The 16,919-nt window shown below is 45.4% G+C and overlaps 1 protein-coding gene and 1 pseudogene across 1 annotated transcript in view; one reads left to right on the top strand and one right to left on the bottom strand.

Moving 5' to 3' along the window:
• The window catches only part of LOC124711829 (dehydrogenase/reductase SDR family member 11-like), a 102,971-nt gene that overhangs the window by 76,953 nt on the left and 9,099 nt on the right, over positions 1 to 16,919 (top strand). The gene's annotated exons all lie outside the window — the stretch shown is intronic.
• Positions 16,789 to 16,906, bottom strand: LOC124712662 (annotated as a pseudogene).

Raw genomic sequence — 16,919 nt, 5'->3', positions numbered from 1 at the left:
AAGTCGAGAAAGGTAATGATCAGGTCCTGTTTGTGTTGTAAAATTATTTTTAGGTTTCAAATTTGTTCAGCACAAGACCGCCCTTTACGGAAGCCTGCTTGGTATTCCGCAATCAACTGGTCGGTCTGGCATTCTAATCTGTTTAGTAAAGCTTTAGAGAGGATCTTGTATGTGACCGGTAGTAGGTATATCCCTATGCAGTTGTTCGGGTCAGTCTTGTCACCTTTTTTGTATAGTTGGTGTATCAGGGCTGTTTTCCAGTCGACAGGAATTTTCATGGTCTCCCAGATATCTTCAAAGTTCCTGTGGATGTCTTTGGTGATTTCTGGGTCTTGTAAAAAATGTTTCAAATGGCTCTGAGCACTATGGGACTTAACTTTTGGGTCTTGTAACTTCCAGATTTTCGTGACGATGCCGTCTTCTCCTGGTGCTCTACTATTCTTGAGTGACTTGATTATTTGTTTAAATTCTTCTACTCTTGGAGGTTCACTACCTGGATTGTACGTATTCGTTTCTGTCATCAGTTCTTCCATAGGGGGGAAGGGGGGGGGTCCGTGTTGAGGAGTTTTTCAAAGTACGTTGCCAGAATGTCAGAGTTGTTTTTGGTATTGGTTTCTAGGGTTCCATCTGGTCTTCTGAAGCACAAGTTGGGTGGTTGATATTCAGTCATATTTTCTCTGAACGTTCTGTAGAAGTTTCTTGTATTGTTATTCGTGAAGTCCGATTCGATCTCCGTCAGTCGCCGTTTATCATACTGTCGTTTTTCGCTGCGAATGGTTTTGCTTGATTGTTTCTGTGTTTTCAGGAAGTTCATCCAATTCTCTGAGGATTTATGGCTCTAAATTTTTTCCATGCACTGATTCATTGGTCAGTAGGTTGGTCACATGTGTGATTCCACCAACCGTGTTTCCTTATGCGTGGTGCTTGTGCTGGTTTCATGGCCTTTCGGATTCTTCCTGAAAGTTGTGTCCAGTCTGTCGTTTTATCCATTTTAATTTTGTCTAATGTTTGTGTCTGGTCTAAAGTAAGGTATTCTGTATCTGGTGTAACAATTTTGTTCTTATGGCGCTTTTTCTTGTTCAAAAGACGAATCCTGATCTGTAGTAGGTGGTGGTCTGAGTCGAAGTAGCGTTTACGTGTGTCTATGTTCAAAATTTCTTTTTGTGAGTCTTTCTGGACTGTTACGTGGTAGATTTGTAGTTCTTGCTTTCCGCTGGGGAATTATCATATGGTAAGTTTCCTCATTGGTTTCTTGAATTTTGTTGACATAATGGCGAGGTCGTGGCTTTGGCAAAAGTCTATGAGGTGTTTTCCTTTTTTGTTTGTGTCCTTGTGTGGAGTATGTTTTCCTGTGGTATGTCTGTATTCCATTTCTTTTCCGAGTTTGGCGTTGAAGTCTCTCAGTATTATTTTGACTCTTTGTGCAGGAATTTTTCTGATAATTTCTTCCATTGTCGCCCAGAAGTCATCGAATTCGTCCGGGTTTTTCCGGTTGTAGTCATTAGTCGGTGCATGTGCATTGATTATTGTGTAGGATTCGTTGGCTGATTTCACTGTGATGGTGCTGATTCTTTCGTTTGGTAACGAAAAGTCGATTATGCTGTCCTTGATGGACCTGTGTACTGCAAATCCTGTGCCAAAAAGCCGTAGGTTTTTCAGTTAGCTCGATGGTTTTCCTTTGTATCGTGTTTCTTGCATTGCACATACAAGGTGTTTCAAAAATGACCGGTATATTTGAAACGGCAATAAAAACTAAACGAGCAGCGATAGAAATATACCGTTTGTTGCAATATGCTTGGGACAACAGTACATTTTCAGGCAGACAAACTTTCGAAATTACAGTAGTTACAATTGTCAACAACAGATGGCGCTGCGGTCTGGGAAACTCTATAGTACGATATTTTCCACATATCCGCCATGCGTAGCAATAATATGGCGTAGTCTCTGAATGAAATTACCCGAAACCTTTGAAAACGTGTCTGGCGGAATGGCTTCACATGCAGATGAGATGTACTGCTTCAGCTGTTCAATTGTTTCTGGATTCTGGCGGTACACCTGGTCTTCCAAGTGTCCCCACAGAAAGAAGTCACAGGGGTTCATGTCTGGCGAATAGGGAGGCCAATCCACGCCGCCTCCTGTATGTTTCGGATAGCCCAAAGCAATCGCACGATCATCGAAATATTCATTCAGGAAATTAAAGACGTCGGCCGTGCGACGTGGCCAGGCACCATCTTGCATAAACCACGAGGTGTTCGCAGTGTCGTCTAAGGCAGTTTGTACCGCCACAAATTCACGAAGAATGTCCAGATAGCGTGATGCAGTAATCGTTTCGGATCTGAAAAATGGGCCAGTGATTCCTTTGGAAGAAATGGCGGCCCAGACCAGTACTTTTTGAGGATGCAGGGACGATGGGACTGCAACATGGGGCTTTTCGGTTCCCCATATGCGCCAGTTCTGTTTATTGACGAAGCCGTCCAGGTAAAAATAAGCTTCGTCAGTAAACCAAATGCTGCCCACATGCATATCGCCGTCATCAATCCTGTGCACTATATCGTTAGCGAATGTCTCTCGTGCAGCAATGGTAGCGGCGCTGAGGTGTTGCCGCGTTTGAATTTTGTATGGATAAGGTGCAACTCTGGCGCATGAGACGATACGTGGACGTTGGCGTCATTTGGACCGCAGCTGCAACACGGCGAACGGAAACCCAAGGCCGCTGTTGGATCACCTGCTGCACTAGCTGCGCGTTGCCCTCTGTGGTTGCCGTACGCGGTCGCCCTACCTTTCCAGCACGTTCATCCGTCACGTTCCCAGTCCGTTGAAATTTTTCAAACAGATCTTTTATTGTATCGCTTTTCGGTCCTTTGGTTACATTAAACCTCCGTTGAAAACTTCGTCTTGTTGCAACAACACTGTGTTCTAGGCGGTGGAATTCCAACACCAGAAAAATCCTCTGTTCTAAGGAATAAACCACGTTGTCTACAGCACACTTGCACGTTGTGAACAGCACACGCTTACAGCAGAAAGACGACGTACAGAATGGCGCACCCACAGACTGCGTTGTCTTCTATATCTTTCACATCACTTGCAGCGCCATCTGTTGTTGAAAATTGTAACTACTGTAATTTCGAAAGTTTGTCCGCCTGAAATTGTACTGTTGTCCCAAGCATATTGCAACAAACGGTGTATTTCTATCGCTGCTCGTTTAGTTTTTATTGCCGTTTCAAATATACCGGTCATTTTTGAAACACCCTATATTTTTATTTGAAATTTTTCGATAGTGTCTGTGAGTTGTGTCATGTTTCCTGTCTTCATCAATGTGCTCACGTTGAGTGTGCCGATGTGGTGTTTGCGCTTGGTCTTGAGAGAGTTTGAGAAGCTGCGATTCTTCTCATGATGTCCGTGAGCCCCCGCAATCCGATGCTCACGACGATCCCAGTCTATTGACTAGTGCCCAGAGTAATGAGATTTTTCTCGTTGTAGCCTACGATCACGATGTTTAGTAGTTGGGTATATGGCATGCTGCCGAATACAACCTGACTTTTCAGATCAGGATGTTGGTTCAGGCCGCCACTGACATGTGGAGCAGACGCCTTTTGTAGCCGCCCACTGTGGGTGCAGACACTACTAGCAGTTGTGGTCCACCCCGAGTATTTCATTTCCTCGGTACCACCTATATCTAGGAGGCATTCCCCTATCCGCCACCTGGGAGGCTCTCCGTTGCGGATCTATTAACCGCCCGATGTACACAATTCAGTTTAAACTTGTTGCTTAGATAATGATAATAAATTAAAGATACATAGAAATGCAGATGATAAACGGGTATTCACTGGACAAATATATTATACTAGAACTGACATGTGATTACATTTTCGGGCAATTTGGGTGAATAGATCCTGAGAAATCAGTACCCAGAACAAGCGCCTCTGGCCGTAATAACGGCCTTGATACGCCTGGGCATTGAGTCAAACAGAGCTTGGATGACGTATACAGGTACAGCTGCACATGCAGCTGCGACACGATACCACAGTTCATCAAGAGCAGTGACTGCGGTATTGTGGCGAGCCAGTTGCTCGGCCACCATTGACCAGACGTTTTCAATTGGTGAGAGATCTGGAGAATGTGCTGGCCAGGGCAGCAGTCGAACATTTTCTGTACCCAGAAAGGCCCGTACAGGACCTGCAACATGCGGTCGTGCATTATCCTGCTGAAATGTAGGGTTTCGCAGGGATCGAATCAAGGGTAGGGCCACGGGTCGTAACACATCTGAAATGTAACGTCCACTGTTCAAAGTGCCGTCAATGCGAACAAGAGGTGACCGAGACGTGTAACCAATGGCACCCTATACCATCACGCCGGGTGATACGCCAGTATGGCGATGACGAATACACGCTTCCAATGTGCGTTCAACGCGATGTCACCAAACACGGATGCTACCATCATGATGCTGTAAACAGAACCTGGATTCATCCGAAAAAATGACGTTTTGCTATTCGTTCACCCAGGTTCGTCGTTGAGTACACCATCTCAGGCGCTCCTGTCTGTAAATGCAGCGTCAAGGGTAATCGCAGCCACGGTCTCCGACCTGATAGTCCATGCTGCTGTAAACGTCGTCGAACTGTTCGTATAGATGGTAATTGTCTTGCAAACGTACCCATCGGTTGTCTCAGGGATCGAGACGTGGTTGCACGATCCGCTACAGCCATGCGGATAAATGCGTGTCATCTCGACTGCAAGTGATTCGGGGCCGTTCGGATCCAGCACTTCGTTCCGTTTTACCCTCCTGAACCCACCGATTCCATATTCTGCTAACAGTCATTGGAACTCGACCAACGCGAGCAGCAATGTCGCGATACGATAAACCGCAATCGCGATAGGCTACAATCCGACCTTTACCAAAGTCGGAAACGTGATGGTGTGCATTTCTCCTCCTTACACGAGGCACCGCAACAACGTTTCACCAGGCAACATCGGTCAACTGCTGGTTGTGTATGAGAAATCGGTTGGAAACTTTCCTCATGTCAGCACGCTGTAGATGTCGCTACCAGCTCCAACCTTGTGTGAATGCTCTGAAAAGCTAATCATTTGCGTATCATAGCATCTTCTTCCTGTCGGTTAAATTTCGCGTCTGTAGCACGTCATCTTCGTGGTGTAGCAATTTTAATGGCCAATAGTGTACATATGCTGTTTTGACAGTGATAATAATTTAATGTATTGATTAGTTAGGTTATAATGTGTGTCCGAACTTAAGGTAACAGTGGAGATTGAGAGTTTATTTCAATGTCACTCAGCTGCATCATGTGCGAGGGCTCGGAAAAAACTTCGAACCAGTGAAATCTGAAGCGAAAGAAGAAGAAATGTCACAACTTCAGCTAGTGTTACAGGATATGAAATGGTATAACAAAGAGTTACATAGAGAGTTACATTTTTATTGATTAGATTTACTGGTGCAGAACCTTCGCTTACTTTTGCAATGTTTGTATGTTTATCTCGTCTTCACTTCCTGCGTGTGATACAGTATTCTATTCCGTGTCTGGGCTCGTGTCTGTGTCGCTTTCTGTGTACTGCTGATCTGTTTTGATATACAGTTCAAATGGTTCAAATGGCTCTGAGCACTATGCGACTTAACTTCTGAGGTCATCAGTCGCCTAGAACGTAGAACTGATTAAACCTAACTAACCTAAGGGCATCACACACATCCATGCCCGGGGGAGGATTCGAACCTGCGACAGTAGCGGTCGCTCGTTTCCACACTGTAGCGCTTAGAACCGCACAGCCACTCCGGTCGGCATGTCCGATGTGGAACCTGTCTTGTTCTGACGTATGGTCTCTCTACTGTTAGTATGGCGCATATAGCGCTCGTGATACTTCGTCTACGATTTCAATTATAGAGTTCCAGTCATCTTTTCTGCGTATTAACTGTCCTAAGTCCCTGGTTTCCTAAATTCGGCCTTACGTGTCCTAGGGCATCGAAGATGAGCACTGTGTGTTCAGGTGTGTGACTCTCAGCACAGGAACAAGTATGAGTCTGTTTTGGGCCAAACCTGTGGAGATACACGGGATACGGGCCATGGGCCGTGAAAAAGTGCACCATGCCGCGTCTTGGATTTATGCTCTTAAGATTCATCCGCTAACGTTTCGACTCCTAAAGCTGGAAATTTCCCCAGAGGTTACACGGACGTGGTCAGACGCATTTCGAAATCAGACAGGCTCATCAAGCCGAGCTGTTTACACGTAACGGTGCAACTGTCGTCGGGCTGTGACGTCGTTCCACAGCTGCCGCAGGTGGCGGAGTGTCTCTGTTGGGTATTAAGGAGTTTAGAACTGCAGGAGAGTTGGTACTGTCTCCTTTGTTTAGCACTAAGGCCCACAAATGACACCGAAAGACCATCATATTCGATTCTTATTTGCTTTGGTGTCATCAAGGTAGACTCATTACTGTGCTAGGAGGTTAGAGAAGAAACAGAAATTAAAAAAAAAGATATAAAATGAAAGAAAACAACCTCAACAGGAAATAAATGCTGGAGATAGACAAGTTGTGGGCCCCGTTGATTCTATATACCCAAAATGAAGCCTGATGTGTAGGGAGCAGACGGGAGATCTTAACGTAATTTATGAAACGACTTTTTTTTTATTTCAAAATTTTTTAACTCCTATACCGCAAAATTTTTCTTTCCTTACACATTTAAAGCAAGATAACTAGTTTCGGTTGCTTTCTACGACCATCTTCAGATCGTACAGACCGAAAAAAAGCGGTGAATATGCAGTAAAAACTACCATTAGCTGTAGTCGTGCAGGCTGGCCGGGGTGTGGCCGAGCGGTTCTAGGCGCTACAGTCTGGAACCGCGCGACCGCTACGGTCGCAGATTCGACTCCTGCCTCGGGCATAGATGTGTGTGATGTCCTTAGGCCTGTTGGGCTTAAGGAGTTCTAAGTTCTAGGGGACTGATGACCTCAGATGTTAAGTCCCATACTGCTCAGAGCCATTTGAACCATTTTTTTTTTTTCTTTTTGGTAGTCATGCAGTTGCAAACATTCATAATGTCGGCCAACGAGACCACGACATTCGTATTGTGGATCAACGACTCTATGACCAGCATGACTGTGACATTCCTATTGTGGGCCAACAAGGCTATGACATTATGGAGTTACAAAGTACGAAATGTCATAATCTTGTTGGCTCACAAAACCAGTGCATGTAATTTCATGACTAAAGCTAACAATGGTAGTTTTCACTGCATATACACCGAATTTTTTCTGTTTGGATGATGTGAAGGTGATTCTAGAAGGCAACCGATACTGGTAATCGTGCTTTAATTGTATAAGGAAAGAAAAAATTGCGATCCAAGCGTTACAAAATTTTCAAATTAAAAAAAAATTCATAGATTTAAAATATTCCTCATAAATGGTATCCAGGCTACGTAAACTGAAAGTGGAGAGGAGGGAAAGGAAGCGCAAGGGAAGCAACCCATGATGTCAGCTGCATCGTGACTTAATGCGGCCAGCGGCGCCGATAGGAAATATATGTCAGACCGGGATTCGAACGGGGATCTGCTGCCTACTGGGCAACTGCGTTAACCATTGTGGCATCCGCACACAGTGTTTGTCATAGCTGGCCGCTGGTGGCCAAGCGGTTCTAGGCGCTACAGTCTGGCACCGCGCGACCGCTACAGTCGCAGGTTCGAAACCTGCCTCGGGCATGGATGTGTGTGATGTTCTTAGGTTAGTTAGGTTTAAGTAGTCCTACGTTCTAGGGGACTGATGACCTCAGATGTTAAGTCTCATAGTGCTCAGAGCCATTTGAACCATTTTTTCTATGTCATAATTGCGCGGACTACCTCGGTGCATCCCTCGGACGACCCAAATTCCCACCCAGCGACACCTATCCACAGTCTCCGTCCATGTCCTGCACGCTCGCTACTTTGAGACTCCTTCGGGGCACCGAGCGAGGTGGTGCAGTGGCTGGAATGCTGGACTCGCGTTCGGGAGGACGACGGTTCAAACCCGCGTCCGGCCAACCAGCTTTAGATTCTCTATGATTTCCCTTACTCGCTCCAAGCAGATGCCGGGATGGTTCCTCTGAAAGGACAGCTGATTTCCTTCCCCATCCTTTACACAGCCCGAGCTTGTGCTCCGTCTCTAATGACCTTGATGTTGACGGGACATTAAATCAATCTTCCATCCTTCCTTCACGTTCGCACTGAAGGTGGTGGATTGGTCGCCCATCGAGGAGGGTGGCGCAGTGGTTAACGCAAGTCCCTAATAAGTAGCAGATCCCGCGTTCGAATACCGATCTTGCACACATGGCGCCGCTGACTCCGCATAAAGCCCCGATGCAGCTGACATCATGAGTTCCTTCCCTTCCCTTTCCTTTGTCTCCACTCCAGCTTCAATAATACGTATCACAGCTGTGAATTCCGCATGGTGTCTGTTCTTTAGGACTTGTCCGAATGAAAAGACATCACGCATTCATATAAATGTTATCCATGCCTTCCGCTTTATTTCATTGGTAGACTCCAAAAGCTGTAATACAACCTGAGCCTAATATTGGATCACCTATGTCTTCCATATCTACTCCCATCGTAGACGCCTTAATTGGTTTCCACCTATCCGACCTTCGCTTAACAGTGAAATTCCCGTTGTGCTCTTAATTTCACGGAAAATTGTTTTGATTTTTATGTACTGTTGAATCTGACCTTCCGACGACCATTACTTTCTCGGTTTCTTCAAACGTTTCCAGCAACCATTTCGTTTTATCTTCGCTGCACTTACATTCATTTTATTCGTAAGTGATCTCTACTGCTATACTCCTTTCTATTCCTAGGATTTTTTGTGTTTGCTTCATTCGTCAATCAATTTAGTATTGCTTCTACACACATCAAAAAGCTCCCAGAACTCCTGAAGATAGACGTTGTCAGTGGATTTGTATCACAAACACAGAGATGTCACTAAATCCGCCTAAAGATGTAAACAAGTATGCATGAGCAGCGCCTTTTAGACGGAGGGGGTCCGACAGCATATCAGTTCCAGTCATACCACCAGGAAGGAGGCACGAGGCTCGTGTTGTCTACTTCAACCGTGCACAGACGGTCAATACCGCGTTTCGATTTGTGCCTGGAAGGGCTCTCAACAAGGCAAGTTCAAAAAATGTTCAAATGTGTGTGAAATCTGATGGGACTTAACTGTTAAGGTCATCAGTCCCTAAGCTTACACACTACTTAACCTAAATTATCCTAAGTACAAACACACACACCCATGCCCAAGGGAGGACTCCGAACCTCCGCCGGGACCAGCCGTACAGTTCATGGCTCCAGCGCCTTAGAGCGCTCGGCTAATCCCGCGCGGCAACAAGGGAAGTGTTCAGGCGTCTCTGAGTGAACCAAAGCAATGTTGCTCGAGCATGCAGGGGATACAGAGAGACAGGAACTGTCGATGACATGCCTCGCTCAGGCCGCCCAAGAGCGACTATTGCATTCTATGACAGCTACCTATGGATTAGGGATTGGAGGAACCCTGACAGCAACGCCACCATGTTGAATGATGCTTTTCGTGCAGCCACAGGACATCGTTTTACAACTCGAACTGTGCGCAATAGGCTGCATGATGCGCAACTTCACTCCTGACGGCATCACGTTATTTTCACCGATGTGTCGCATATGCCTTCAACCAGACAATCGTCGGAGACCTGTTTGGAGGCAATCCGGTCAGGCTGAACGCCTTAGACACACTGTCCAGCGAGTGCAGCAAAGTGAAGGTTCCCTGCTGTTTTGGGGTGACATTATGTGGGGCTGACGTACGCCGCTGGTGGTCATGGAAGGCGCCGTAACGGCTGTACGATACGTGAATGCCATCCTCCGACCGATAGTGCAGCAATATCGGCAGCATATTGGCGAGGCATTCGTCTTCTTGGATGACAATTCGCGCCCCCATCGTGCACACATTGTGAATGACTTCCTTCAGGATAACGATATCGCTCGACTAGAGGGGCCAGCATATTTTCCAGACATGAACCCTGTCGAACATGCCTAGGTTATATGGGAAAGGGCTGTTCATGGCCGACGTGACCCACCAACCACTCTTAGGGATCTACGCCGAATCGCTGTTGAGGAGAAGGACAATCTGAATGAACAGTGCCTTGATCAACTTGTGGATAGTCTGCCACGACGAATAGAGGCATGCATAAATGCAAGAGGACGTTTGCTACTGGGTATTAGCGACACTGGCGTGTACAGCAGTCTGGACCACCTCTGAAGGTCTCGCTGTATGGTGGTACAACATGCAATGTGTGGTTTTCATGAGCAATGGAAATGGCGGAAATGATGTTTATATTGGTCTCTATTCCAATTTTCTGTCCAGGTTCCCGAACTCTCAGAACCTAGGTGATGCAAAACTATTTTTGATGTGTGTATTACCAACACTTTCTTCACAGCTACGGTCCTTGTACCTATATTTGTCTGTCCGAGTTCTGTGATTGCTCTTTTCCATGATTATCAGGTGACGCACCGGATCGAGCAGCAGGATTACGAAACTTTCCATTTCCACCAGACCAGTGAAGTGCGCTGCGCTGGTTACACTACCATGATTACCTGTTCCCATTATGTGTAGGTCTAAAGCGTCTTGCTGAAAGTCTCTGCTGTTTCAATAGATGTGACCCATGCACGAAAATTGATTTAGCCAACGCACTGGTTCATCTGTGTTTCAGTACAAGTTAAGCCTAATTATGTGCTCATTTGAAACTAAGGAATTTGAGCTATATCAGAGCAGGTACACAGCAAAACAGGCATGAAACATTCTTTGATCGACTGAAACCAGTTCACATGCCCGTCAAACATAGATTACTCACTGAACCGCTAATAAGACCTATAGTTTCTGTGGTGTCACCGCAAGGCACCACACTTGCTAGGTTGCAGGCTTCAAATCGGCCGCGGTCCGTCAGTACACATCGGACCCGCGAGTCGCCACTGTCGACGCTAGCAGACCGAGCGCCGCCACTCGGCTGGTCTTACGACACAAGCTAGCGCACTGGCCAGTTCTACAGCCGACTTTAATAGGAATGGTTCACTCGTTATAGCTTCAGAGATCTCATTTGCAGAGACACTAGTTAGCATAGCCTTCAGCTAAGTCAGTAGCTACGACCTAGCCAGGCGCCACAGACAGTTTATGCATTGACAATTGATCTATATTTGTGAAGCAATCAGAATCGTAAAGAAGTATTCGCAGTTCAGTCTATAACTGCACTTGTAAATATTATTGTACAAAGTCAAGATCGACGTTCACCGCTGATGCTGAATTAAAGCTAAGTATTTAATTGTATTCCTGTCTACTAACTTTCTAATCACCTAGCATGTTCTAGATACATCGCATCAAGTATAGTTCATTGATCCTCACGTCAGCCTACGTTATCAACGCGTGCAGTTAATGGTCACACCTCGTGATCAGACTAAGAGTCAAATTGCGTGACTCAGCCGGGTCACCCTTTTTCCACGGGGCCCATATTTCCGTCTCATACATAACAGTTTCACTGTCCAAGATCACTACCGAACCTGTTGGACCCCTTAACATAAATCACATTATCAATGATAATAAATATCTCAATGCGATTCACTAGCGCGGTCGATCTACCGCTCAAGCAACTGTTCAGCAGTTCAACACGTGATGTCTATCATACGGAACTAAACCGCCACTTTCGGCAAACTGAACCACCGACCACTCCTACCACCCGTGCCCACATGGGCCAGCGGTACCTGCCGCCCTGCACTCCTCTTCTGTATACTCGTCTCCCTGAACTCTGTCGCCACAGATCGACATCAGAACGTGTTTCACGAGTACAAAGGAGATTATTTAAATTATTCATAACTCATTAATATGATAGCGCCCAGATAAACCAAGGAGCTGCCAACAGCGTCTCCTCAACGACCGTGCAGCGAACGTTGCAACATATGGGCCTCTGCAGCAGGTGCCTGGTACATGAACACATGCTGACTGCTGTTCATGGGCGACCGAGGCTGCAATTTGCACACCAGTACCGCAGCTGGACTTCCGCTAAATGGCGACAGGTGGCTTCTTTAAGATGTATCACGTTTTATGCTTGTACGGCGTGAAACGCCTGAATGCAGACACCCTACAACAATTAATATGGTACTCGGAGTCGCAAGCACGCTGGTGGACCAAGAAAGTTAAGCCTAAGTGCTCAGTTAAATGATGATTGGTACCCGAGATACATACCATTAAATCCGTATGAAGTCCTCCGGACGATTCTCTTAAATTTAAGTCCACACTTCAATACTAACCACCTGATTTGAATCTGTATACGCTCTCAGACAACGACAGTCTCTGATTTCGAATGTTCTGTCTCACCATCCAGCTGGAATCATCCCGTCTCTTAAAGCCCTTTCCAAGTGTACCTTAAGCTGTTGCGATGTTTAAACACTATTTTCCACATTGTCAGCTAAAATTTACTACCGAACTCAATGTTTCTCCTCTCTCACTCCTACTACGGAGACCATATTCTACGGTTATTTTTATTTTCTTTTTTTATTTTCTTTTTTGAATCATCGGATTCTGACAGGTTTGATGCAGCCCGCCACGAATCCCTCTCCTGTGCCAACATTTTCATCTCAGAGTAGCAATTGCAACCTACAGCCTCAATTAATTACTGCATGTAATCCAATTTCCCCCCCTCCCCCACCCGCCACCCATGAACCATGCACCTTGCTGGTGGGGAGTCTTGCGTGCCTCAACGATACAGGTAGCCGTACCGTAGGTGCAACCACAATGGAGGAGTATCTGTTGAGAGGCCAGACAAACATGTGGTTCCTGAAGAGGGACAGCAGCCTTTTCAGTAGTTACAGGGGCAACAGTCTGGACGATAGACTGATCTGGCCTTGTAACACTAACCAAAACGCCCTTGCTGTGCTGGTACTGCGAACGGCTGAAAGCAAGGGGAAACAACAGCCGTAATTTTTCCCGAGGGCATACAGCTTTACTGTATGGTTAAATGATGATGGCGTCCTCTTGGGTAAAATATTCCGGAGGTAAAATAGTCCCCCATTAGGATCTCCGGGCGGGGACTACTCAAGAGGACGTCGTTATCAGGAAAAAGAAAACTGGCGTTCTACGGATCGGAGCGTGGAATGTCAGATCCCTTAATTGGGCAGGTAGGTTAGAAAATTTAAAAAGGGAAATGGATAGGTTAAAGTTAGATATAGTGGGAAATAGTGAAGTTACGTGGCAGGAGGAACAAGACTTTTGGTCAGGTGAATATAGGGTTATAAATACAAAATCAAACAGGGGTAATGCAGGAGTAGGTTTAATAATGAATAAAAAAATAGGAGTGCGGGTAAGCTACTACGAACAGCATACTGAACGCATTATTGTGGCCAAGATAGACACGAAGCCCACGCCTACTACAGTAGTACAAGTTTATATGCCAACTAGCTCTGCAGATGATGAAGAAATAGATGAAATGTGCGATGAGATAAAAGAAATTATTCAGGTAGTGAAGGGAGACGAAAATTTAATAGTCATGGGTGACTGGAAAAGGAAGAGAAGGACACGTAGTAGGTGAATATGGACTGGGGCTAAGAAATGCAAGAGGAAGCCGCCTGGTAGAATTTTGCACAGAGCATAACTTAATCATAGCTAACACTTGGTTCAAGAATCATGAAAGAAGGTTGTATACATGGAATAACCCTGGAGATACTAGAAGGTTTCGGATAGATTATATAATGGTAAGACAGAGATTTAGGAACCAGATTTTAAATTGTAAGACATTTCCTGAGGCAGATGTGGACTCTGACCACAATCTATTGGTTATGAACTGTAGATTAAAACTGAAGAAACTGCAAAAAGGTGGGAATATAAGGAGATGGGACCTGGATAAACTGTAAGAAACAGAGGTTGTACAGAGTTTCAGGGAGAGCATAAGGGAACAATTGGCAGGAATGGGGGAAAGAAATACAGTAGAAGAAGAATGGGTAGCTCTGAGGGACGAAGTAGTGAAGGCAGCAGAGGATCAAGTAGGTAAAAAGACGAGGGCTAGGAGAAATCCTTGGGTAACAGAAGAGATACTGAATTTAATTGATGAAAGAAGAAAGTATAAAAACGCAGTAAGGGAAGCAGGCAAAAAGGAATACAAAAATCTCAAAAATGAGATCGGCAGGAAGTGCAAAATGGCTAAGCAGGGATGGCTAGAGGACAAATGTAAGGATGCAGAGGCTTATCTCACGAGGGGTAAGATAGATACTGCCTACAGGTAAATTAAAGAGACCTTTGGGGAAAAGAGAACCACTTGCATGAATATCAAGAGCTCAGATGGAAACCCAATTCTAAGCAAAGAAGGGAAAGCAGAAAGGTGGAAGGAGTATATAGAGGATCTATACAGGGGCGATGTTCTTGAGGACAGTATTATGGAAATGGAAGAGGAGGTATATGAAGATGAAATGGGGGATATGATACTGCGCGAAGAGTTTGATAGAGCACTGAAAGACCTAAGTCGAAACAAGGCCCCGGGAGTTGGCAACATTCCATTAGAACTACTGACAGCCTTGGGAAAGCCAATCCTGACAAAACTCTACCATCTGGTGAGGAAGATGTATGAGACAGGCGAAATACCCTCAGACTTCATGAAGAATATAATAATTCCAATCCCAAAGAAAGCTGGTGTTGTCAGATGTGAAAATTACCGAACAATCAGTTTAATTAGTCACAGCTGCAAAATACTAACGCGAGTTCTTTACAGACGAATGGAAAAACTGGTAGAAGCCGACCTCGGGGAAGATCAGTTTGGATTCCGTAGAAATGTTGGAACACGTGAGGCAATACTGACCCTACGACTTATCTTAGAAGAAGGATTAAGGAAAGGCAAACCTACGTTTATAGCATTTGTAGACTTAGAGAAAGCTTTTGACAATGTTGACTGGAATACTCTCTTTCAAATTCTGAAGGTGGCAGGGTTAAGATACAGGTAGCGAAAGGCTATTTACAATTTGTACAGAAAACAGATGGCAGTTATAAGAGTCGAGGGACATGAAAGGGAAGCAGTCGTTGGGAAGGGAGTGAGACAGGGTTGTAGCCTGTCCCCGATGTTATTCAATCTGTATATTGAGCAAGCAAAAATGGTTCAAATGGCTCTGAGCACTATGGGACTCAACTGCTGAGGTCATTAGTCCCCTAGAACTTAGGACTACTTAAACCTAACTAACCTAAGGACATCACAAACATCCATGCCCGAGGCAGGATTCGAACCTGCGACCGTAGCGGTCTTGCGGTTCCAGACTGCAGCGCCTTTAACCGCACGGCCACTTCGGCCGGCTTGAGCAAGCAGTAAAGGAAACAAAAGAAAAATTCAGAGTAGGTATTAAAGTCCATGGAGAAGAAATAAAAACGTTGAGGTTCGCCGATGACAGTGGAATTCTGTCAGAGACAGCAAAGGACTTGGAAGAGCAGTTGAACGGAATGGACAGTGTCTTGAAAGGATGATATAAGATGAACATCAACAAAAGCAAAACAAGGATAATGGAATGTAGTCGAATTAAGTCGGGTGATTGTGAGGGAATTAGGTTAGGAAATGAGAAACGTAAAGTAGTAAAGGAGTTTTGCTATTTGGGGAGCAAAATAACTGATGATGGTCGAAGTAGAGGGGATATAAATGTAGACTGGATATGGCAAGGAAAGCGTTTCTGATGGAGAGAAATTTGTTAACATCGAGTATAGCGTAAGGAAGTCGTTTCTGAAAGTATTTATGTGGAGTGTAGCCATGTATGGAAGTGAAACATGGATAAATAGTTTGGACAAGAAGAGAGTAGAAGCTTTCGAAATGTGGTGCTACAGAAGTATGCTGAAGATTAGATGGGTAGATCACGTAACTAATGAGGAGGTATTGAATAGAATTGGGGAGGAGTTTGTGGCGCGACTTGACTAGAAGAAGGGACCTGTTGGTAGGACGTGTTCTGAGGCATCAAGGGATCATCAATTTAGTACTGGAGGGCAGCGTGGAGGGTAAAAATCGTAGAGGGAGACCAAGAGATGAATACACTAAGCAGATTCAGAAGGATGTAGTCTGCAGTAGGTACTGGGAGATGAAGAAGCTTGCACAGGATAGAGTAGCATGGAGAGCTGCATCAAACCAGTCTCAGGACTGAAGACCACAACAACAACAATCCAATTTCTGCTTTCCTCTGCTTTTTATGTCGTCCTTTCTCCGTACAACAGGGATACGTTTGTTCTTTAGGTAGCAGAATTGCTTAATTTTCTTTACTTCAAGATCCCAAATTCTGATGTAAAGCTTGCCGCTGTTTTCATTTCTCTACTTCTCATTATTTTCGTTTTTCATCGATTTACTCTCGGTCCGTATACTGTACTCATTAGACTGCCGATTCCATTCAACAGATCCTGTAACTAATGTTCAATTTCATTCAGAATGGCAACGTCATCAGCGAATGATATTACTGATATCCCTTCACCCTGAATTTTAATCCTACTCTTGAACTTTCCTTTTATTTCCGTCATCGTTTCTTCGACGTGTAGATTGAACTGCAGGGGCGAAAGATTACATCACTGTCGCACGTAAACGTAAAACGTAAACTCTGTCCACAGGCCGTGGCGGGCCCAGAGGTACCGACCGGCCACCATGTCATCCTCAGCCCACAGGTGTCACAGGATGCGGATATGGAGGGGCATGTGGTCAGCACACCGCTCTCCCGGCCGTATGTCATTTTCCGATACCGGAGCCGCTGCTTCTTAATCAAGTAGTTCCTCAGTTTGCCTCACGAGGCCTGAGTGCACCTCGCTTGCCAACAGCGCTCGGCAGACCGGATGGTCACCCATCCAAGTGCTAGCTCAGCCCGACAGCTCTTAACTTCGGTGATCTGACGGGAACCGGTGTTACCACTGCGGCAAGGCCGTTGGCACATCCCTGTCGT

This window comes from Schistocerca piceifrons, chromosome 8 (genome assembly GCF_021461385.2).
Source record: "Schistocerca piceifrons isolate TAMUIC-IGC-003096 chromosome 8, iqSchPice1.1, whole genome shotgun sequence".
NCBI classification, from domain to species: domain Eukaryota; kingdom Metazoa; phylum Arthropoda; class Insecta; order Orthoptera; family Acrididae; genus Schistocerca; species Schistocerca piceifrons.
This window is presented reverse-complemented; position numbering and strand designations above follow the sequence as displayed.